General features: G+C 48.4%; 49 non-coding genes across 49 annotated transcripts; all 49 read right to left on the reverse strand.

The window, feature by feature from the left end:
- Positions 1-756: 756 nt before the first annotated feature.
- TRNAL-AAG (transfer RNA leucine (anticodon AAG)) lies at positions 757-838 on the reverse strand. Its single transcript has one exon. It is a non-coding gene; the product is annotated as a tRNA-Leu (tRNA).
- Positions 839-1,046: 208 nt separating this feature from the next.
- Positions 1,047-1,128, reverse strand: TRNAL-UAG (transfer RNA leucine (anticodon UAG)). The gene has a single exon. It is a non-coding gene; the product is annotated as a tRNA-Leu (tRNA).
- Positions 1,129-1,405: 277 nt separating this feature from the next.
- Positions 1,406-1,487, reverse strand: TRNAL-AAG (transfer RNA leucine (anticodon AAG)). The gene has a single exon. It is a non-coding gene; the product is annotated as a tRNA-Leu (tRNA).
- Positions 1,488-1,695: 208 nt separating this feature from the next.
- On the reverse strand, positions 1,696-1,777 carry TRNAL-UAG (transfer RNA leucine (anticodon UAG)). The gene has a single exon. It is a non-coding gene; the product is annotated as a tRNA-Leu (tRNA).
- A 564-nt stretch (positions 1,778-2,341) lies between these two features.
- On the reverse strand, positions 2,342-2,423 carry TRNAL-UAG (transfer RNA leucine (anticodon UAG)). The gene has a single exon. It is a non-coding gene; the product is annotated as a tRNA-Leu (tRNA).
- Positions 2,424-2,697: 274 nt separating this feature from the next.
- Positions 2,698-2,779, reverse strand: TRNAL-AAG (transfer RNA leucine (anticodon AAG)). The gene has a single exon. It is a non-coding gene; the product is annotated as a tRNA-Leu (tRNA).
- A 208-nt stretch (positions 2,780-2,987) lies between these two features.
- Positions 2,988-3,069, reverse strand: TRNAL-UAG (transfer RNA leucine (anticodon UAG)). Its single transcript has one exon. It is a non-coding gene; the product is annotated as a tRNA-Leu (tRNA).
- A 274-nt stretch (positions 3,070-3,343) lies between these two features.
- Positions 3,344-3,425, reverse strand: TRNAL-AAG (transfer RNA leucine (anticodon AAG)). The gene has a single exon. It is a non-coding gene; the product is annotated as a tRNA-Leu (tRNA).
- A 209-nt stretch (positions 3,426-3,634) lies between these two features.
- On the reverse strand, positions 3,635-3,716 carry TRNAL-UAG (transfer RNA leucine (anticodon UAG)). The gene has a single exon. It is a non-coding gene; the product is annotated as a tRNA-Leu (tRNA).
- Positions 3,717-3,990: 274 nt separating this feature from the next.
- Positions 3,991-4,072, reverse strand: TRNAL-AAG (transfer RNA leucine (anticodon AAG)). The gene has a single exon. It is a non-coding gene; the product is annotated as a tRNA-Leu (tRNA).
- A 208-nt stretch (positions 4,073-4,280) lies between these two features.
- TRNAL-UAG (transfer RNA leucine (anticodon UAG)) lies at positions 4,281-4,362 on the reverse strand. The gene has a single exon. It is a non-coding gene; the product is annotated as a tRNA-Leu (tRNA).
- A 274-nt stretch (positions 4,363-4,636) lies between these two features.
- TRNAL-AAG (transfer RNA leucine (anticodon AAG)) lies at positions 4,637-4,718 on the reverse strand. Its single transcript has one exon. It is a non-coding gene; the product is annotated as a tRNA-Leu (tRNA).
- A 208-nt stretch (positions 4,719-4,926) lies between these two features.
- TRNAL-UAG (transfer RNA leucine (anticodon UAG)) lies at positions 4,927-5,008 on the reverse strand. The gene has a single exon. It is a non-coding gene; the product is annotated as a tRNA-Leu (tRNA).
- Positions 5,009-5,282: 274 nt separating this feature from the next.
- On the reverse strand, positions 5,283-5,364 carry TRNAL-AAG (transfer RNA leucine (anticodon AAG)). Its single transcript has one exon. It is a non-coding gene; the product is annotated as a tRNA-Leu (tRNA).
- A 442-nt stretch (positions 5,365-5,806) lies between these two features.
- On the reverse strand, positions 5,807-5,888 carry TRNAL-AAG (transfer RNA leucine (anticodon AAG)). The gene has a single exon. It is a non-coding gene; the product is annotated as a tRNA-Leu (tRNA).
- Positions 5,889-6,096: 208 nt separating this feature from the next.
- TRNAL-UAG (transfer RNA leucine (anticodon UAG)) lies at positions 6,097-6,178 on the reverse strand. Its single transcript has one exon. It is a non-coding gene; the product is annotated as a tRNA-Leu (tRNA).
- Positions 6,179-6,452: 274 nt separating this feature from the next.
- Positions 6,453-6,534, reverse strand: TRNAL-AAG (transfer RNA leucine (anticodon AAG)). Its single transcript has one exon. It is a non-coding gene; the product is annotated as a tRNA-Leu (tRNA).
- A 208-nt stretch (positions 6,535-6,742) lies between these two features.
- Positions 6,743-6,824, reverse strand: TRNAL-UAG (transfer RNA leucine (anticodon UAG)). Its single transcript has one exon. It is a non-coding gene; the product is annotated as a tRNA-Leu (tRNA).
- Positions 6,825-7,098: 274 nt separating this feature from the next.
- TRNAL-AAG (transfer RNA leucine (anticodon AAG)) lies at positions 7,099-7,180 on the reverse strand. Its single transcript has one exon. It is a non-coding gene; the product is annotated as a tRNA-Leu (tRNA).
- Positions 7,181-7,388: 208 nt separating this feature from the next.
- Positions 7,389-7,470, reverse strand: TRNAL-UAG (transfer RNA leucine (anticodon UAG)). The gene has a single exon. It is a non-coding gene; the product is annotated as a tRNA-Leu (tRNA).
- A 274-nt stretch (positions 7,471-7,744) lies between these two features.
- Positions 7,745-7,826, reverse strand: TRNAL-AAG (transfer RNA leucine (anticodon AAG)). Its single transcript has one exon. It is a non-coding gene; the product is annotated as a tRNA-Leu (tRNA).
- A 208-nt stretch (positions 7,827-8,034) lies between these two features.
- On the reverse strand, positions 8,035-8,116 carry TRNAL-UAG (transfer RNA leucine (anticodon UAG)). The gene has a single exon. It is a non-coding gene; the product is annotated as a tRNA-Leu (tRNA).
- A 274-nt stretch (positions 8,117-8,390) lies between these two features.
- Positions 8,391-8,472, reverse strand: TRNAL-AAG (transfer RNA leucine (anticodon AAG)). Its single transcript has one exon. It is a non-coding gene; the product is annotated as a tRNA-Leu (tRNA).
- Positions 8,473-8,680: 208 nt separating this feature from the next.
- On the reverse strand, positions 8,681-8,762 carry TRNAL-UAG (transfer RNA leucine (anticodon UAG)). Its single transcript has one exon. It is a non-coding gene; the product is annotated as a tRNA-Leu (tRNA).
- Positions 8,763-9,036: 274 nt separating this feature from the next.
- On the reverse strand, positions 9,037-9,118 carry TRNAL-AAG (transfer RNA leucine (anticodon AAG)). The gene has a single exon. It is a non-coding gene; the product is annotated as a tRNA-Leu (tRNA).
- Positions 9,119-9,560: 442 nt separating this feature from the next.
- Positions 9,561-9,642, reverse strand: TRNAL-AAG (transfer RNA leucine (anticodon AAG)). Its single transcript has one exon. It is a non-coding gene; the product is annotated as a tRNA-Leu (tRNA).
- A 208-nt stretch (positions 9,643-9,850) lies between these two features.
- On the reverse strand, positions 9,851-9,932 carry TRNAL-UAG (transfer RNA leucine (anticodon UAG)). Its single transcript has one exon. It is a non-coding gene; the product is annotated as a tRNA-Leu (tRNA).
- Positions 9,933-10,206: 274 nt separating this feature from the next.
- Positions 10,207-10,288, reverse strand: TRNAL-AAG (transfer RNA leucine (anticodon AAG)). Its single transcript has one exon. It is a non-coding gene; the product is annotated as a tRNA-Leu (tRNA).
- Positions 10,289-10,496: 208 nt separating this feature from the next.
- On the reverse strand, positions 10,497-10,578 carry TRNAL-UAG (transfer RNA leucine (anticodon UAG)). Its single transcript has one exon. It is a non-coding gene; the product is annotated as a tRNA-Leu (tRNA).
- Positions 10,579-10,852: 274 nt separating this feature from the next.
- TRNAL-AAG (transfer RNA leucine (anticodon AAG)) lies at positions 10,853-10,934 on the reverse strand. Its single transcript has one exon. It is a non-coding gene; the product is annotated as a tRNA-Leu (tRNA).
- A 208-nt stretch (positions 10,935-11,142) lies between these two features.
- Positions 11,143-11,224, reverse strand: TRNAL-UAG (transfer RNA leucine (anticodon UAG)). Its single transcript has one exon. It is a non-coding gene; the product is annotated as a tRNA-Leu (tRNA).
- A 274-nt stretch (positions 11,225-11,498) lies between these two features.
- Positions 11,499-11,580, reverse strand: TRNAL-AAG (transfer RNA leucine (anticodon AAG)). Its single transcript has one exon. It is a non-coding gene; the product is annotated as a tRNA-Leu (tRNA).
- A 208-nt stretch (positions 11,581-11,788) lies between these two features.
- TRNAL-UAG (transfer RNA leucine (anticodon UAG)) lies at positions 11,789-11,870 on the reverse strand. The gene has a single exon. It is a non-coding gene; the product is annotated as a tRNA-Leu (tRNA).
- Positions 11,871-12,144: 274 nt separating this feature from the next.
- On the reverse strand, positions 12,145-12,226 carry TRNAL-AAG (transfer RNA leucine (anticodon AAG)). Its single transcript has one exon. It is a non-coding gene; the product is annotated as a tRNA-Leu (tRNA).
- A 266-nt stretch (positions 12,227-12,492) lies between these two features.
- Positions 12,493-12,574, reverse strand: TRNAL-AAG (transfer RNA leucine (anticodon AAG)). Its single transcript has one exon. It is a non-coding gene; the product is annotated as a tRNA-Leu (tRNA).
- A 208-nt stretch (positions 12,575-12,782) lies between these two features.
- Positions 12,783-12,864, reverse strand: TRNAL-UAG (transfer RNA leucine (anticodon UAG)). The gene has a single exon. It is a non-coding gene; the product is annotated as a tRNA-Leu (tRNA).
- Positions 12,865-13,138: 274 nt separating this feature from the next.
- TRNAL-AAG (transfer RNA leucine (anticodon AAG)) lies at positions 13,139-13,221 on the reverse strand. Its single transcript has one exon. It is a non-coding gene; the product is annotated as a tRNA-Leu (tRNA).
- Positions 13,222-13,429: 208 nt separating this feature from the next.
- Positions 13,430-13,511, reverse strand: TRNAL-UAG (transfer RNA leucine (anticodon UAG)). The gene has a single exon. It is a non-coding gene; the product is annotated as a tRNA-Leu (tRNA).
- A 272-nt stretch (positions 13,512-13,783) lies between these two features.
- Positions 13,784-13,865, reverse strand: TRNAL-AAG (transfer RNA leucine (anticodon AAG)). The gene has a single exon. It is a non-coding gene; the product is annotated as a tRNA-Leu (tRNA).
- Positions 13,866-14,073: 208 nt separating this feature from the next.
- Positions 14,074-14,155, reverse strand: TRNAL-UAG (transfer RNA leucine (anticodon UAG)). Its single transcript has one exon. It is a non-coding gene; the product is annotated as a tRNA-Leu (tRNA).
- A 276-nt stretch (positions 14,156-14,431) lies between these two features.
- On the reverse strand, positions 14,432-14,513 carry TRNAF-AAA (transfer RNA phenylalanine (anticodon AAA)). Its single transcript has one exon. It is a non-coding gene; the product is annotated as a tRNA-Phe (tRNA).
- A 208-nt stretch (positions 14,514-14,721) lies between these two features.
- Positions 14,722-14,803, reverse strand: TRNAL-UAG (transfer RNA leucine (anticodon UAG)). Its single transcript has one exon. It is a non-coding gene; the product is annotated as a tRNA-Leu (tRNA).
- A 498-nt stretch (positions 14,804-15,301) lies between these two features.
- On the reverse strand, positions 15,302-15,383 carry TRNAL-UAG (transfer RNA leucine (anticodon UAG)). The gene has a single exon. It is a non-coding gene; the product is annotated as a tRNA-Leu (tRNA).
- Positions 15,384-15,657: 274 nt separating this feature from the next.
- Positions 15,658-15,739, reverse strand: TRNAL-AAG (transfer RNA leucine (anticodon AAG)). Its single transcript has one exon. It is a non-coding gene; the product is annotated as a tRNA-Leu (tRNA).
- Positions 15,740-15,947: 208 nt separating this feature from the next.
- On the reverse strand, positions 15,948-16,029 carry TRNAL-UAG (transfer RNA leucine (anticodon UAG)). Its single transcript has one exon. It is a non-coding gene; the product is annotated as a tRNA-Leu (tRNA).
- Positions 16,030-16,303: 274 nt separating this feature from the next.
- Positions 16,304-16,385, reverse strand: TRNAL-AAG (transfer RNA leucine (anticodon AAG)). The gene has a single exon. It is a non-coding gene; the product is annotated as a tRNA-Leu (tRNA).
- A 208-nt stretch (positions 16,386-16,593) lies between these two features.
- TRNAL-UAG (transfer RNA leucine (anticodon UAG)) lies at positions 16,594-16,675 on the reverse strand. The gene has a single exon. It is a non-coding gene; the product is annotated as a tRNA-Leu (tRNA).
- A 274-nt stretch (positions 16,676-16,949) lies between these two features.
- Positions 16,950-17,031, reverse strand: TRNAL-AAG (transfer RNA leucine (anticodon AAG)). Its single transcript has one exon. It is a non-coding gene; the product is annotated as a tRNA-Leu (tRNA).
- A 208-nt stretch (positions 17,032-17,239) lies between these two features.
- Positions 17,240-17,321, reverse strand: TRNAL-UAG (transfer RNA leucine (anticodon UAG)). The gene has a single exon. It is a non-coding gene; the product is annotated as a tRNA-Leu (tRNA).
- Positions 17,322-18,230: the final 909 nt, after the last annotated feature.

The raw sequence follows: 18,230 nt of genomic DNA on the forward strand, positions 1-18,230 counted from the left end.
AGGCAGGGCCTGCTTTGTCTTCCAGCACACAAAGCTGCTTTAATGCTTGACCGAGCTGTATGGCCCCTCACTCTACTCACACTCCAACATACCTCTGTTTACAAGCTGACACAAGGCAGGAATAGTGAAGTCTCTCAGGGTCCTTGTTCAGCAAAGGAAAGTCCTTAATGGGCAAAGCAGCCTGCAGCAGGTCCTCCTAGCATGACATGTGTCCCCCTTCTGCCTGCAGCTTCCTGTATGCACACGCTTTTCCTCTCTGGAACATACCATCTTTCTCTGAGCTGTAGGGGGGGTTCTTTTGTGAATAGATTTGCCCTGCAATTTAGTCTTTCAGCAGTAGATGGCAGCAGAAGATCAGACAAATGACACAGTTATTCCATAAGCCCCTTACAAGAACATTTCGAGACTCTAAAATCTGGCAGCAGTGGGATTCGAACCCACGCCTCCAAAGAGACTGGAGCCTAAATCCAGCGCCTTAGACCGCTCGATAGCTCTTTGTGCCTGCTTCCTTGGAGAACGGGATACACATGTGACCACACCGACAACGCCTCCTACGGGAAAACGCTCCTATCAGGAAGCAACGGGACAAAGTAGTGACTGTGAGGACTGTCTTTGCTTCAGCAAAGCTCCGCTTGGATAGTAGACTACACAAATATATTCATGTGATGGGTAGGAAAGGTTTTAAGGGCATGCTCTCTAATGGAAAAGCAAAGTCAGCGAAATACATCTCAGGAGGTTTTCAAAATCACAAGACCATGGCAGCAGGGAGAATCGAACCCACGCCTCCGACGACACTGGAGCCTTAATCCAGCACCTTAGACCGCTCGGCCATGCTACCCACGCAAAAAGAGGACATCTGGTACGAAAATGTCCGAGATAGGCTTGTGCTGGCGAGCTATCTATTTTCAAAGCGGAATGTGTGAAGAGGCAGAATTTTTCCCTTTCTGAAGCGCCTTTGCGTCTGACTGTTGGAGAGAATCGTCGCAAGAAAGTTCTGCTGACGCTACAAATGATATCGGGAAAGAACATTTCGAGACTCTAAAATCTGGCAGCAGTGGGATTCGAACCCACGCCTCCAAAGAGACTGGAGCCTAAATCCAGCGCATTAGACCGCTCGGCCATGCTACCGCTTGATATCTCTTTGTGCCTGCTTCCTTGGAGAACGGGATACACATGTGACCACACCGACCATGTGACCTCCTACGGGAAAACGCTCCTATCAGGAAGCAACGGGACAAAGTAGTGACTGTGAGGACTGTCTTTGCTTCAGCAAAGCTCCGCTTGGATAGTAGACTACACAAATATATTCATGTGATGGGTAGGAAAGGTTTTAAGGGCATGCTCTCTAATGGAAAAGCAAAGTCAGCGAAATACATCTCAGGACGTTTTCAAAATCACAAGACAATGGCAGCAGTGGGATTCGAACACACGCCTCCGAAGAGACTGGAGCCTTAATCCAGCGCCTTAGACCGCTCGGCCATGCTACCCACGCAAAAAGAGGACATCTGGTACGAAAATGTCTGAGATAGGCTTGTGCTGGCGAGCTATCTATTTTCAAAGTGGAATTTGTGAAGAAGCTGAATTTTTCCCTTTCTGAGGCGCCTTTGCGTCTGACTGTTGGAGAGAATCGTCGCAAGAAAGTTCTGCTGACGCTACAAATTATATCGGGAAAGGGCATTTCGGGGCTCTGGGGTCTGGCGGCGGTGGGATTTGAACCCACGCCTCCAAGGAGACTGGAGCCTAAATCCAGTGCCTTAGACCGCTCGGCCATGCTACCGCTTGACAGCTCTTTGTGCCTGCTTCCTTGGAGAACGGGATACACATGTGACCACACCGACAGCGCCTCCTACGGGAAAACGCTCCTATCATGAAGCAATGGGACAAATTAGTGACTGTGAGGACTGTCTTTGCTTCAGCAAAGCTCCGCTTGGATAGTAGACTACACAAATATATTCATGTGATGGGTAGGAAAGGTTTGAAGGGCATGCTCTCTAATGGAAAAGCAAAGTCAGCGAAATACATCTCAGGAGGTTTTCAAAATCACAAGACAATGGCAGCAGTTGGATTCGAATCCACGCCTCAGTAGAGACTGGAGCCTCAATCCAGCGACTTAGACCGCTCGGCCATGCTACCCACGCAAAAAGAGGACATCTGGTACGAAAATGTCCGAGATAGGCTTGTGCTGGCGAGCTATCTATTTTCAAAGCGGAATGTGTGAAGAGCCAGAATTTTTCCCTTTCTGAAGCGCCTTTGCGTCTGACTGTTGGAGAGAATCGTCGCAAGAAAGTTCTGCTGACGCTACAAATGATATCGGGAAAGAACATTTCGAGACTCTAAAATCTGGCAGCAGTGGGATTCGAACCCACGCCCCCAAAAAGACTGGAGCCTAAATGCAGCGCCTTAGACCGCTCGGCCATGCTACCGCTTGACAACTCTTTGTGCCTGCTTCCTTGGAGAACGGGATACACATGTGACCACACCGACAAAGCCTCCTACGGGAAAACGCTCCTATCATGAAGCAACGGGACAAAGTAGTGACTGTAAGGACTGTCTTTGCTTCAGCAAAGCTCCGCTTGGATAGTAGACTACACAAATATATTCATGTGATGGGTAGGAAAGGTTTGAAGGGCATGCTCTCTAATGGAAAAGCAAAGTTAGCGAAATACATCTCAGGAGGTTTTCAAAATCACAAAACAATGGCAGCAGTGGGATTCGAACCCACGCCTCCGAGGAGACGGGAGCCTTAATCCAGCGCCTTAGACCGCTCGGCCATGCTACCCACGGAAAAAAATGACATCTGGTACGAAAATGTCCGAGATAGGCTTGTGCTGGCGAGCTATCTATTTTCAAAGCGGAATTTGTGAAGAAGCAGAATTTTTCCCTTTCTGAAGCGCCTTTGCGTCTGACTGTTGGAGAGAATCGTCGCAAGAAAGTTCTGCTGACGCTACAAATGATATCGGGAAAGAACATTTCGAGGCTCTAAAATCTGGCAGCAGTGGGATTCGAACCCACGCCTCCAAAGAGACTGGAGCCTAAATCCAGCGCCTTAGACCGCTCGGCCATGCTACCACTTGACAACTCTTTGTGCCTGCTTCCTTGGAGAACGGGATACACATGTGACCACACCGACAACGCCTCCTACGGGAAAACGCTCCTATCATGAAGCAACAGGACAAAGTAGTGACTGTGAGGACTGTCTTTGCTTCAGCAAAGCTCCGCTTGGATAGTAGACTACACAAATATATTCATGTGATGGGTAGGAAAGGTTTGAAGGGCATGCTCTCTAATGGAAAAGCAAAGTCAGCGAAATACATCTCCGGAGGTTTTCAAAATCACAAGACAATGGCAGCAGTGGGATTCGAACCCACGCCTACGAAGAGACTGGAGTCTTAATCCAGCACCTTAGACCGCTCGGCCATGCTACCCACGCAAAAAAAAGGACATCTGGTACGAAAATGTCCGAGATAGGCTTGTGCTGGCGAGCTATCTATTTTCAAAGCGGAATTTGTGAAGAAGCAGAATTTTTCCCTTTCTGAAGCGCCTTTGCGTCTGACTGTTGGAGAGAATTGTCGCAAGAAAGTTCTGCTGACGCTACAAATGATATCGGGAAAGAACATTTCGAGACTCTAAAATCTGGCAGCAGTGGGATTCGAACCCACGCCTCCAAGGAGACTGGAGCCTAAATCCAGCGCCTTAGACCGCTCGGCCATGCTACCACTTGACAGCTCTTTGTGCCTGCTTCCTTGGAGAACGGGATACACATGTGACCACACCGACAACGCCTCCTACGGGAAAACGCTCCTATCATGAAGCAACAGGACAAAGTAGTGACTGTGAGGACTGTCTTTGCTTCAGCAAAGCTCCGCTTGGATAGTAGACTACACAAATATATTCATGTGATGGGTAGGAAAGGTTTGAAGGGCATGCTCTCTAATGGAAAAGCAAAGTCAGCAAAATACATCTCAGGAGGTTTTCAAAATCACAAGACAATGGCAGCAGTGTGATTCGAACCCACGCCTCCGAAGAGACTGGAGCCTTAATCTAGCGCCTTAGACCGCTCGGCCATGCTACCCACGCAAAAAGAGGACATCTGGTACGAAAATGTCCGAGATAGGCTTGTGCTGGCGAGCTATTTATTTTCAAAGCGGAATTTGTGAAGAAGCAGAATTTTTCCCTTTCTGAAGCGCCTTTGCGTCTGACTGTTGGAGAGAATCGTCGCAAGAAAGTTCTGCTGACGCTACAAATGATATCGGGAAAGAACATTTCGAGGCTCTAAAATCTGGCAGCAGTGGGATTCGAACCCACGCCTCCAAAGAGACTGGAGCCTAAATCCAGCGCCTTAGACCGCTCGGCCATGCTACCACTTGACAACTCTTTGTGCCTGCTTCCTTGGAGAACGGGATACACATGTGACCACACCGACAACGCCTCCTACGGGAAAACGCTCCTATCATGAAGCAACAGGACAAAGTAGTGACTGTGAGGACTGTCTTTGCTTCAGCAAAGCTCCGCTTGGATAGTAGACTACACAAATATATTCATGTGATGGGTAGGAAAGGTTTGAAGGGCATGCTCTCTAATGGAAAAGCAAAGTCAGCGAAATAGATCTCAGGAGGTTTTCAAAATCACAAGACAATGGCAGCAGTGGGATTCGAACCCACGCCTACGAAGAGGCTGGAGTCTTAATCCAGCACCTTAGACCGCTCGGCCATGCTACCCACGCAAAAAGAGGACATCTGGTACGAAAATGTCCGAGATAGGCTTGTGCTGGCGAGCTATTTATTTTCAAAGCGGAATTTGTGAAGAAGCAGAATTTTTCCCTTTCTGAAGCGCCTTTGCGTCTGACTGTTGGAGAGAATCGTCGCAAGAAAGTTCTGCTGACGCTACAAATGATATCGGGAAAGAACATTTCGAGACTCTAAAATCTGGCAGCAGTGGGATTTGAACCCACGCCTCCAAAGAGACTGGAGCCTAAATGCAGTACCTTAGACCGCTCGGCCATGCTACCGCTTGATAGCTCTTTGTGCCTGCTTCCTTGGAGAACGGGATACACATGTGACCACACCAACAACGCCTCCTACGGAAAAACGCTCCTATCATGAAGCAATGGGACAAAGTAGTGACTGTGAGGACTGTCTTTGCTTCAGCAAGGCTCCGCTTGGATAGTAGACTACACAAATATATTCATGTGATGGGTAGGAAAGGTTTGAAGGGCATGCTCTCTAATGGAAAAGCAAAGTCAGCGAAATACATCTCAGGAGGTTTTCAAAATCACAAGACAATGGCAGCAGTGGGATTCGAACCCACGCCTCCGAAGAGACTGGAGCCTTAATCCAGCGCCTTAGACCGCTCGGCCATGCTACCCACGCAAAAAGAGGACATCTGGTACGAAAATGTCCGAGATAGGCTTGTGCTGGCGATGTATCTATTTTCAAAGCGGAATTTGTGAAGAAGCAGAATTTTTCCCTTTCTGAAGCGCCTTTGCGTCTGACTGTTGGAGAGAATCGTCGCAAGAAAGTTCTGCTGACGCTACAAATGATATCGGGAAAGAACATTTCGAGACTCTAAAATCTGGCAGCAGTGGGATTTGAACCCACGCCTCCAAAGAGACTGGAGCCTAAATCCAGCGCCTTAGACAAAGTAGTGACTGTGAGGACTGTCTTTGCTTCTGCAAAGCTCCGCTTGGATAGTAGACTACACAAATATATTCATGTGATGGGTAGGAAAGGTTTGAAGGGCATGCTCTCTAATGGAAAAGCAAAGTCAGCGAAATACATCTCAGGAGGTTTTCAAAATCACAAGACAATGGCAGCAGTGGGATTCGAACCCACGCCTCCGAGGAGACAGGAGCCTTAATCTAGCGCCTTAGACCGCTCGGCCATGCTACCCACGCAAAAAAAAGACATCTGGTACGAGAATGTCCGAGATAGGCTTGTGCTGGCGAGCTATCTATTTTCAAGGCGGAATTTGTGAAGAAGCAGAATTTTTCCCTTTCTGAAGCGCCTTTGCGTCTGACTGTTGGAGAGAATCGTCGCAAGAAAGTTCTGCTGACGCTACAAATGATATCGGGAAAGAACATTTCGAGACTCTAAAATCTGGCAGCAGTGGGATTTGAGCCCACACCTCCAAAGAGACTGGAGCCTAAATCCAGCGCCTTAGACCGCTCGACCATGCTACCGCTTGACAGCTCTTTCTGCCTGCTTCCTTGGAGAACGGGATACACATGTGACCACACCGACAAAGCCTCCTACGGGAAAACGCTCCTATCATGAAGCAACGGGACAAAGTAGTGACTGTGAGGACTGTCTTTGCTTCAGCAAAGCTCCGCATGGATAGTAGACTACACAAATATATTCATGTGATGGGTAGGAAAGGTTTGAAGGGCATGCTCTCTAATGGAAAAGCAAAGTCAGCAAAATACATCTCAGGAGGTTTTCAAAATCACAAGACAATGGCAGCAGTGGGATTCGAGCCCACGCCTCCGAGGAGACTGGAGCCTTAATCCAGCGCCTTAGACCGCTCGGCCAGGCTACCCATGCAAAAAGAGGACATCTGGTACGAAAATGTCCGAGATAGGCTTGTGCTGGCGAGCTATCTCTTTTCAAAGCGGAATTTGTGAAGAAGCAGAATTTTTCCCTTTCTGAGGCGCCTTTGCGTCTGACTGTTGGAGAGAATCGTCGCAAGAAAGTTCTGCTGACGCTACAAATGATATCGGGAAAGAACATTTCGAGACTCTAAAATCTGGCAGCGGTGGGATTCGAGCCCACGCCTCCAAGGAGACTGGAGCCTAAATCCAGCGCCTTAGACCGCTCGGCCATGCTACCGCTTGACAGCTCTTTGTGCCTGCTTCCTTGGAGAACGGGATACACATGTGACCACACCGACAACGCCTCCTACGGAAAAACGCTCCTATCACGAAGCAATGGGACAAAGTAGTGACTGTGAGGACTGTCTTTGCTTCAGCAAAGCTCCGCTTGTATAGTAGACTACACAAATATATTCATGTGATGGGCAGGAAAGGTTTAAAGGGCATGCTCTCTAATGGAAAAGCAAAGTCAGCGAAATACATCTCAGGAGGTTTTCAAAATCACAAGACAATGGCAGCAGTGGGATTCGAACCCACGCCTCCGAAGAGACTGGAGCCTTAATCCAGCGCCTTAGACCGCTTGGCCATGCTACCCATGCAAAGAAAGGACATCTGGTACGAAAATGTCCGAGATAGGCTTGTGCTGGCGAGCTATCTATTTTCAAAGCGGAATTTGTGAAGAAGCAGAATTTTTCCCTTTCTGAAGCGCCTTTGCGTCTGACTGTTGGAGAGAGTCGTCGCAAGAAAGTTCTGCTGACGCTACAAATGATATCGGGAAAGAACATTTCGAGACTCTAAAATCTGGCGGCAGTGGGATTCGAACCCACGCCTCCAAAGAGACTGGAGCCTAAATCCAGCGCCTTAGACCGCTCGGCCATGCTACCGCTTGACAACTCTTTGTGCCTGCTTCCTTGGAGAACGGGATACACATGTGACCACACCGACAACGCCTCCTACGGGAAAACGCTCCTATCAGGAAGAAACGGGACAAAGTAGTGACTGTGAGGACTGTCTTTGCTTCAGCAAAGCTCCGCTTGGATAGTAGACTACACAAATATATTCATGTGATGGGTAGGAAAGGTTTGAAGGGCATGCTCTCTAATGGAAAAGCAAAGTCAGCAAAATACATCTCAGGAGGTTTTCAAAATCACAAGACAATGGCAGCAGTGTGATTCGAACCCACGCCTCCGAAGAGACTGGAGCCTTAATCTAGCGCCTTAGACCGCTCGGCCATGCTACCCACGCAAAAAGAGGACATCTGGTACGAAAATGTCCGAGATAGGCTTGTGCTGGCGAGCTATTTATTTTCAAAGCGGAATTTGTGAAGAAGCAGAATTTTTCCCTTTCTGAAGCGCCTTTGCGTCTGACTGTTGGAGAGAATCGTCGCAAGAAAGTTCTGCTGACGCTACAAATGATATCGGGAAAGAACATTTCGAGGCTCTAAAATCTGGCAGCAGTGGGATTCGAACCCACGCCTCCAAAGAGACTGGAGCCTAAATCCAGCGCCTTAGACCGCTCGGCCATGCTACCACTTGACAACTCTTTGTGCCTGCTTCCTTGGAGAACGGGATACACATGTGACCACACCGACAACGCCTCCTACGGGAAAACGCTCCTATCATGAAGCAACAGGACAAAGTAGTGACTGTGAGGACTGTCTTTGCTTCAGCAAAGCTCCGCTTGGATAGTAGACTACACAAATATATTCATGTGATGGGTAGGAAAGGTTTTAAGGGCATGCTCTCTAATGGAAAAGCAAAGTCAGCGAAATACATCTCAGGAGGTTTTCAAAATCACAAGACAGTGGAAGCAGTGTGATTCGAACCCACGCCTCCGAAAAGACTGGAGCCTTAATCCAGCGCCTTAAACCGCTCGGCCATGCTACCCACGCAAAAAGAGGACATCTGGTACGAAAATGTCCGAGATAGGCTTGTGCTGGCGAGCTATCTATTTTCAAAGCGGAATGTGTGAAGAAGCAGAATTTTTCCCTTTCTGAAGCGCCTTTGCGTCTGACTGTTGGAGAGAATCGTCGCAAGAAAGTTCTGCTGACGCTACAAATGATATCGGGAAAGAACATTTCGAGACTCTAAAATCTGGCAGCAGTGGGATTTGAACCCACGCCTCCAAAGAGACTGGAGCCTAAATGCAGTACCTTAGACCGCTCGGCCATGCTACCGCTTGATAGCTCTTTGTGCCTGCTTCCTTGGAGAACGGGATACACATGTGACCACACCAACAACGCCTCCTACGGAAAAACGCTCCTATCATGAAGCAATGGGACAAAGTAGTGACTGTGAGGACTGTCTTTGCTTCAGCAAGGCTCCGCTTGGATAGTAGACTACACAAATATATTCATGTGATGGGTAGGAAAGGTTTGAAGGGCATGCTCTCTAATGGAAAAGCAAAGTCAGCGAAATACATCTCAGGAGGTTTTCAAAATCACAAGACAATGGCAGCAGTGGGATTCGAACCCACGCCTCCGAAGAGACTGGAGCCTTAATCCAGCGCCTTAGACCGCTCGGCCATGCTACCCACGCAAAAAGAGGACATCTGGTACGAAAATGTCCGAGATAGGCTTGTGCTGGCGATGTATCTATTTTCAAAGCGGAATTTGTGAAGAAGCAGAATTTTTCCCTTTCTGAAGCGCCTTTGCGTCTGACTGTTGGAGAGAATCGTCGCAAGAAAGTTCTGCTGACGCTACAAATGATATCGGGAAAGAACATTTCGAGACTCTAAAATCTGGCAGCAGTGGGATTTGAACCCACGCCTCCAAAGAGACTGGAGCCTAAATCCAGCGCCTTAGACAAAGTAGTGACTGTGAGGACTGTCTTTGCTTCTGCAAAGCTCCGCTTGGATAGTAGACTACACAAATATATTCATGTGATGGGTAGGAAAGGTTTGAAGGGCATGCTCTCTAATGGAAAAGCAAAGTCAGCGAAATACATCTCAGGAGGTTTTCAAAATCACAAGACAATGGCAGCAGTGGGATTCGAACCCACGCCTCCGAGGAGACAGGAGCCTTAATCTAGCGCCTTAGACCGCTCGGCCATGCTACCCACGCAAAAAAAAGACATCTGGTACGAGAATGTCCGAGATAGGCTTGTGCTGGCGAGCTATCTATTTTCAAGGCGGAATTTGTGAAGAAGCAGAATTTTTCCCTTTCTGAAGCGCCTTTGCGTCTGACTGTTGGAGAGAATCGTCGCAAGAAAGTTCTGCTGACGCTACAAATGATATCGGGAAAGAACATTTCGAGACTCTAAAATCTGGCAGCAGTGGGATTTGAGCCCACACCTCCAAAGAGACTGGAGCCTAAATCCAGCGCCTTAGACCGCTCGACCATGCTACCGCTTGACAGCTCTTTCTGCCTGCTTCCTTGGAGAACGGGATACACATGTGACCACACCGACAAAGCCTCCTACGGGAAAACGCTCCTATCATGAAGCAACGGGACAAAGTAGTGACTGTGAGGACTGTCTTTGCTTCAGCAAAGCTCCGCATGGATAGTAGACTACACAAATATATTCATGTGATGGGTAGGAAAGGTTTGAAGGGCATGCTCTCTAATGGAAAAGCAAAGTCAGCAAAATACATCTCAGGAGGTTTTCAAAATCACAAGACAATGGCAGCAGTGGGATTCGAGCCCACGCCTCCGAGGAGACTGGAGCCTTAATCCAGCGCCTTAGACCGCTCGGCCAGGCTACCCATGCAAAAAGAGGACATCTGGTACGAAAATGTCCGAGATAGGCTTGTGCTGGCGAGCTATCTCTTTTCAAAGCGGAATTTGTGAAGAAGCAGAATTTTTCCCTTTCTGAGGCGCCTTTGCGTCTGACTGTTGGAGAGAATCGTCGCAAGAAAGTTCTGCTGACGCTACAAATGATATTGGGAAAGAACATTTCGAGACTCTAAAATCTGGCAGCGGTGGGATTCGAGCCCACGCCTCCAAGGAGACTGGAGCCTAAATCCAGCGCCTTAGACCGCTCGGCCATGCTACCGCTTGACAGCTCTTTGTGCCTGCTTCCTTGGAGAACGGGATACACATGTGACCACACCGACAACGCCTCCTACGGAAAAACGCTCCTATCACGAAGCAATGGGACAAAGTAGTGACTGTGAGGACTGTCTTTGCTTCAGCAAAGCTCCGCTTGTATAGTAGACTACACAAATATATTCATGTGATGGGCAGGAAAGGTTTAAAGGGCATGCTCTCTAATGGAAAAGCAAAGTCAGCGAAATACATCTCAGGAGGTTTTCAAAATCACAAGACAATGGCAGCAGTGGGATTCGAACCCACGCCTCCGAAGAGACTGGAGCCTTAATCCAGCGCCTTAGACCGCTTGGCCATGCTACCCATGCAAAGAAAGGACATCTGGTACGAAAATGTCCGAGATAGGCTTGTGCTGGCGAGCTATCTATTTTCAAAGCGGAATTTGTGAAGAAGCAGAATTTTTCCCTTTCTGAAGCGCCTTTGCGTCTGACTGTTGGAGAGAGTCGTCGCAAGAAAGTTCTGCTGACGCTACAAATGATATCGGGAAAGAACATTTCGAGACTCTAAAATCTGGCGGCAGTGGGATTCGAACCCACGCCTCCAAAGAGATTGGAGCCTAAATCCAGCGCCTTAGACCGCTCGGCCATGCTACCGCTTGACAACTCTTTGTGCCTGCTTCCTTGGAGAACGGGATACACATGTGACCACACCGACAACGCCTCCTACGGGAAAACGCTCCTATCAGGAAGCAACGGGACAAAGTAGTGACTGTGAGGACTGTCTTTGCTTCAGCAAAGCTCCGCTTGGATGGTAGACTACACAAATATATTCATGTGATGGGTAGGAAAGGTTTGAAGGGCATGCTCTCTAATGGAAAAGCAAAGTCAGCAAAATACATCTCAGGAGGTTTTCAAAATCACAAGACAATGGCAGCAGTGGGATTCGAACCCACGCCTCCAAAGAGACTGGAGCCTTAATCCAGCGCCTTAGACCGCTCGGCCATGCTACCCACGCAAAAAGCGGACATCTGGTACGAAAATGTCCGAGATAGGCTTGTGCTGGCGAGCTATCTATTTTCAAAGCGGAATTTGTGAAGAAGCAGAATTTTTCCCTTTCTGAAGCGCCTTTGCGTCTGACTGTTGGAGAGAATCGTCGCAAGAAAGTTCTGCTGACGCTACAAATGATATCGGGAAAGAACATTTCGAGACTCTAAAATCTGGCAGCAGTGGGATTTGAACCCACGCCTCCAAAGAGACTGGAGCCTAAATGCAGTATCTTAGACCGCTCGGCCATGCTACCGCTTGACAACTCTTTGTACCTGCTTCCTTGGAGAACGGGATACACATGTGACCACACCAACAACGCCTCCTACGGAAAAACGCTCCTATCATGAAGCAATGGGACAAAGTAGTGACTGTGAGGACTGTCTTTGCTTCAGCAAGGCTCCGCTTGGATAGTAGACTACACAAATATATTCATGTGATGGGTAGGAAAGGTTTGAAGGGCATGCTCTCTAATGGAAAAGCAAAGTCAGCGAAATACATCTCAGGAGGTTTTCAAAATCACAAGACAATGGCAGCAGTGGGATTCGAACCCACGCCTCCGAAGAGACTGGAGCCTTAATCCAGCGCCTTAGACCGCTCGGCCATGCTACCCACGCAAAAAGAGGACATCTGGTACGAAAATGTCCGAGCTCGGACACACCGACAACGCCTCCTACGGGAAAACGCTCCTATCAGGAAGCAACAGGACAAAGTAGTGACTGTGAGGACTGTCTTTGCTTCAGCAAAGCTCCGCTTGGATAGTAGACTACACTAATATATTCATGTGATGGGTAGGAAAGGTTTGAAGGGCATGCTCTCTAATGGAAAAGCAAAGTCAGCGAAATACATCTCAGGAGGTTTTCAAAATCACAAGACAATGGCAGCAGTGGGATTCAAACCCAAGCCTCCGAAGAGACTGGAGCCTTAATCCAGCGCCTTAGACCGCTCGGCCATGCTACCCACGCAAAAAGAGGACATCTGGTACGAAAATGTCCGAGATAGGCTTGTGCTGGCGAGCTATCTATTTTCAAAGCGGAATTTGTGAAGAAGCAGAATTTTTCCCTTTCTGAAGCGCCTTTGCGTCTGACTGTTGGAGAGAATCGTCGCAAGAAAGTTCTGCTGACGCTACAAATGATATCGGGAAAGAACATTTCGAGATTCTAAAATCTGGCAGCAGTGGGATTTGAACCCACTCCTCCAAAGAGACTGGAGCCTAAATGCAGTGCCTTAGACCGCTCGGCCATGCTACCGCTTGACAACTCTTTGTGCCTGCTTCCTTGGAGAACGGGATACACATGTGACCACACCGACAACGCCTCCTACGGGAAAACGCTCCTATCAGGAAGAAACGGGACAAAGTAGTGACTGTGAGGACTGTCTTTGCTTCAGCAAAGCTCCGCTTGGATAGTAGACTACACAAATATATTCATGTGATGGGTAGGAAAGGTTTGAAGGGCATGCTCTCTAATGGAAAAGCAAAGTCAGCGAAATACATCTCAGGAGGTTTTCAAAATCACAAGACAATGGCAGCAGTGGGATTCGAACCCACGCCTCCGAAGAGACTGGAACCTTAATCCAGCGCCTTAGACCGCTCGGCCATGCTATCCACGCAAAAAAAAAGACATCTGGTACGAGAATGTCCGAGATAGGCTTGTGCTGGCGAGCTATCTATTTTCAAAGCGGAATTTGTGAAGAAGCAGAATTTTTCCCTTTCTGAAGCGCCTTTGCGTCTGACTGTTGGAGAGAATCGTCGCAAGAAAGTTCTGCTGACGCTACAAATGATATCGGGAAAGAACATTTCGAGACTCTAAAATCTGGCAGCAGTGGGATTTGAACCCACGCCTCCAAAGAGACTGGAGCCTAAATGCAGTGCCTTAGACCGCTCGGCCATGCTACCGCTTGACAACTCTTTGTGCCTGCTTCCTTGGAGAACGGGATACACATGTGACCACACCGACCGCCTCCTACGGGAAAACGCTCCTATCAGGAAGAAACGGGACAAAATAGTGACTGTGAGGACTGTCTTTGCTTCAGCAAAGCTCCGCTTGGATAGTAGACTACACAAATATATTCATGTGATGGGTAGGAAAGGTTTGAAGGGCATGCTCTCTAATGGAAAAGCAAAGTCAGCGAAATACATCTCAGGAGGTTTTCAAAATCACAAGACAATGGCAGCAGTGGGATTCGAACCCACGCCTCCGAAGAGGCTGGAGCCTTAATCTAGCGCCTTAGACCGCTCGGCCATGCTACCCACGCAAAAAAAAGACATCTGGTACGAGAATGTCTGAGATAGGCTTGTGCTGGCGAGCTATCTATTTTCAAAGCGTAATTTGTGAAGAAGCAGAATTTTTCCCTTTCTGAAGCGCCTTTGCGTCTGACTGTTGGAGAGAATCGTCGCAAGAAAGTTCTGCTGACGCTACAAATGATATCGGGAAAGAACATTTCGAGACTCTAAGGTCTGGCAGCAGTGGGATTTGAACCCACGCCTCCAAAGAGCCTGGAGCCTAAATCCAGCGCCTTAGACCGCTCGACCATGCTACCGCTTGACAGCTCTTTCTGCCTGCTTCCTTGGAGAACGGGATACACATGTGACCACACCGACAAAGCCTCCTACGGGAAAACGCTCCTATCATGAAGCAACGGGACAAAGTAGTGACTGTGAGGACTGTCTTTGCTTCAGCAAAGCTCCGCTTGGATAGTAGACTACAAAAAAATATATTCATGTGATGGGTAGGAAAGGTTTGAAGGGCATGCTCTCTAATGGAAAAGCAAAGTCAGCAAAATACATCTCAGGAGGTTTTCAAAATCACAAGACAATGGCAGCAGTGGGATTCGAACCCACGCCTCCGAGGAGACTGGAGCTTTAATCGAGCGCCTTAGACCGCTCGGCCAGGCTACCCATGCAAAAAGAGGACATCTGGTACGAAAATGTCCGAGATAGGCTTGTGCTGGCGAGCTATCTCTTTTCAAAGCGGAATTTGTGAAGAAGCAGAATTTTTCCCTTTCTGAAGCGCCTTTGCGTCTGACTGTTGGAGAGAATCGTCGCAAGAAAGTTCTGCTGACGCTACAAATGATATTGGGAAAGAACATTTCGAGACTCTAAAATCTGGCAGCGGTGGGATTCGAGCCCACGCCTCCAGGGAGACTGGAGCCTAAATCCAGCGCCTTAGACCGCTCGGCCATGCTACCGCTTGACAGCTCTTTGTGCCTGCTTCCTTGGAGAACGGGATACACATGTGACCACACCGACAACGCCTCCTACGGAAAAACGCTCCTATCACGAAGCAATGGGACAAAGTAGTGACTGTGAGGACTGTCTTTGCTTCAGCAAAGCTCCGCTTGTATAGTAGACTACACAAATATATTCATGTGATGGGTAGGAAAGGTTTGAAGGGCATGCTCTCTAATGGATTCGAACCCACGCCTCCGAAGAGACTGGAGCCTTAATCCAGCGCCTTAGACCGCTCGGCCATGCTACCCACGCAAAAAGCGGACATCTGGTACGAAAATGTCCGAGATAGGCTTGTGCTGGCGATGTATCTATTTTCAAAGCGGAATTTGTGAAGAAGAAGAATTTTTCCCTTTCTGAAGCGCCTTTGCGTCTGACTGTTGGAGAGAATCGTCGCAAGAAAGTTCTGCTGACGCTACAAATGATATCGGGAAAGAACATTTCGAGACTCTATAATCTGGCAGCAGTAGGATTTGAACCCACGCCTCCAAAGAGACTGGAGCCTAAATGCAGTACCTTAGACCGCTCGGCCATGCTACCGCTTGACAACTCTTTGTGCCTGCTTCCTTGGAGAACGGGATACACATGTGACCACACCGACAACGCCTCCTACGGAAAAACGCTCCTATCATGAAGCAATGGGACAAAGTAGTGACTGTGAGGACTGTCTTTGCTTCAGCAAAGCTCCGCTTGGATAGTAGACTACACAAATATATTCATGTGATGGGTAGGAAAGGTTTGAAGGGCATGCTCTCTAATGGAAAAGCAAAGTCAGCGAAATACATCTCAGGAGGTTTTCAAAATCACAAGACAATGGCAGCAGTGGGATTTGAACCCACGCCTCCGAAGAGACTGGAGCCTTCATCCAGCGCCTTAGACCGCTCGGCCATGCTACCCACGCAAAAAGAGGACATCTGGTACGAAAATGTCCGAGATAGGCTTGTGCTGGCGAGCTATCTATTTTCAAAGCGGAATTTGTGAAGAAGCAGAATTTTTCCCTTTTTGAAGCGCCTTTGCGTCTGACTGTTGGAGAGAATCGTCGCAAGAAAGTTCTGCTGACGCTACAAATGATATCGGGAAAGAACATTTCGAGATTCTAAAGTCTGGCAGCAGTGGGATTTGAACCCACGCCTCCAAAGAGACTGGAGCCTAAATGCAGTGCCTTAGACCGCTCGGCCATGCTACCGCTTGACAACTCTTTGTGCCTGCTTCCTTGGAGAACGGGATACACATGTGACCACACCGACAAAGCCTCCTACGGGAAAACGCTCCTATCAGGAAGAAACGGGACAAAGTAGTGACTGTGAGGACTGTCTTTGCTTCAGCAAAGCTCCGCTTGGATAGTAGACTACACAAATATATTCATGTGATGGGTAGGAAAGGTTTGAAGGGCATGCTCTCTAATGGAAAAGCAAAGTCAGCGAAATACATCTCAGGAGGTTTTCAAAATCACAAGACAATGGCAGCAGTGGGATTCGAACCCACGCCTCCGAAGAGACTGGAGCCTTAATCCAGCGCCTTAGACCGCTCGGCCATGCTACCCACGCAAAAAGAGGACATCTGGTACGAAAATGTCCGAGATAGGCTTGTGCTGGCGAGCTATCTATTTTCAAAGCGGAATTTGTGAAGAAGCAGAATTTTTCCCTTTCTGAAGCGCCTTTGCGTCTGACTGTTGGAGAGAATCGTCGCAAGAAAGTTCTGCAGACGCTTTAAATAATATCGGGAAAAAGCATTTTGAGGCTCTAAGATCTGGTGGCAGTGGGATTCGAGCCCACGCCTCCAAGGAGACTGGAGCCTAAATCCAGCGCCTTAGACCGCTCGGCCATGCTACCGCTTGACAGCTCTTTGTGCCTGCTTCCTTGGAGAACGGGATACACATGTGACCACACCGACAACGCCTCCTACGGGAAAACACTCCTATCAGGAAGCAACGGGACAAAGTAGTGACTGTGAGGACTGTCTTTGCTTCAGCAAAGCTCCGCTTGGATAGTAGACTACACAAATATATTCATGTGATGGGTAGGAAAGGTTTGAAGGGCATGCTCTCTAATGGAAAAGCAAAGTCAGCGAAATACATCTCAGGAGGTCTTCAAAATCACAAGACAATGGCAGCAGTGGGATTCGAACCCACGCCTCCGAAGAGACTGGAGCCTTAATCCAGCGCCTTAGACCGCTTGGCCATGCTACCCACGCAAAAAAAGGACATCTGGTACGAAAATGTCCGAGATAGGCTTGTGCTGGCGAGCTATGTATTTTCAAAGCGGAATTTGTGAAGAAGCAGAATTTTTCCCTTTCTGAAGCGCCTTTGCGTCTGACTGTTGGAGAGAATCGTCGCAAGAAAGTTCTGCTGAAGCTACAAATGATATCGGGAAAGAGCATTTCGAGACTCTAAAATCTGGCAGCAGTGGGATTTGAACCCACGCCTCCAAAGAGACTGGAGCCTAAATCCAACGCCTTAGACCGCTCGGCCATGCTACCGCTTGACAGCTCTTTGTGCCTGCTTCCTTGGAGAACGGGATACACATGTGACCACACTGACAACGCCTCCTACGGGAAAACGCTCCTATCATGAAGCAATGGGACAAAGTAGTGACTGTGAGGACTGTCTTTGCTTCAGCAAAGCTCCGCTTGGATAGTAGACTACACAAATATATTCATGTGATGGGTAGGAAAGGTTTGAAGGGCATGCTCTCTAATGGAAAAGCAAAGTCAGCGAAATACATCTCAGGAGGTTTTCAAAATCACAAGACAATGGCAGCAGTGGGATTCGAACCCACGCCTCCAAATAACGCGGCGTATACGCTCCTAACTCCCATTGAAATGAACGGGAGCATTTTGAGCGCGCAATCTGCTGACACGTGTATACGTGCCAGATCGCGCTCCACGTTACATCGTGTGAACGCACCCTAATACTTTTTTTTTTTAATTATATTTTTTTTACTTTTTTTAAAAAAAAAAATTGTTTTGCATTCATTAGACTCCCTGGGGGTCTTTAACCGCAGGGGGTCTGATCACTAATGCAATGCATTAGGGAGGGTTCACATGGTGTAACGTGCCGCGTGATGTGGCACATCTACGCTGCGGGACCCTTTGCGGGCCGTACACGCTCCCATTGATTTCAATGGGAGCGGGGATCGTATGCGCCGCGCTAGTTTGCGTCCGTGATTTTGCAAAGGGTCCCGCGGCGTAGACGTGCTACATCACGCGGCACGTTACACCGTGTGAACCCTCCCTTACAATGCTAATGCATTGCAAAAAATCATCATTTCTTTTGCAGGCTGCATAGGCCAGCCTGCAAAAAAAAGAGGCAGCAGACCGGCCGGGAGCCTTTGCAAGGCCTTTGCTTGCTCCAGGCGCCGGCGATCACCGGCAAAATGGCGGCGCCCT

Source organism: Leptodactylus fuscus, chromosome 6 (genome assembly GCF_031893055.1).
Source record: "Leptodactylus fuscus isolate aLepFus1 chromosome 6, aLepFus1.hap2, whole genome shotgun sequence".
Lineage (NCBI taxonomy): Eukaryota > Metazoa > Chordata > Amphibia > Anura > Leptodactylidae > Leptodactylus > Leptodactylus fuscus.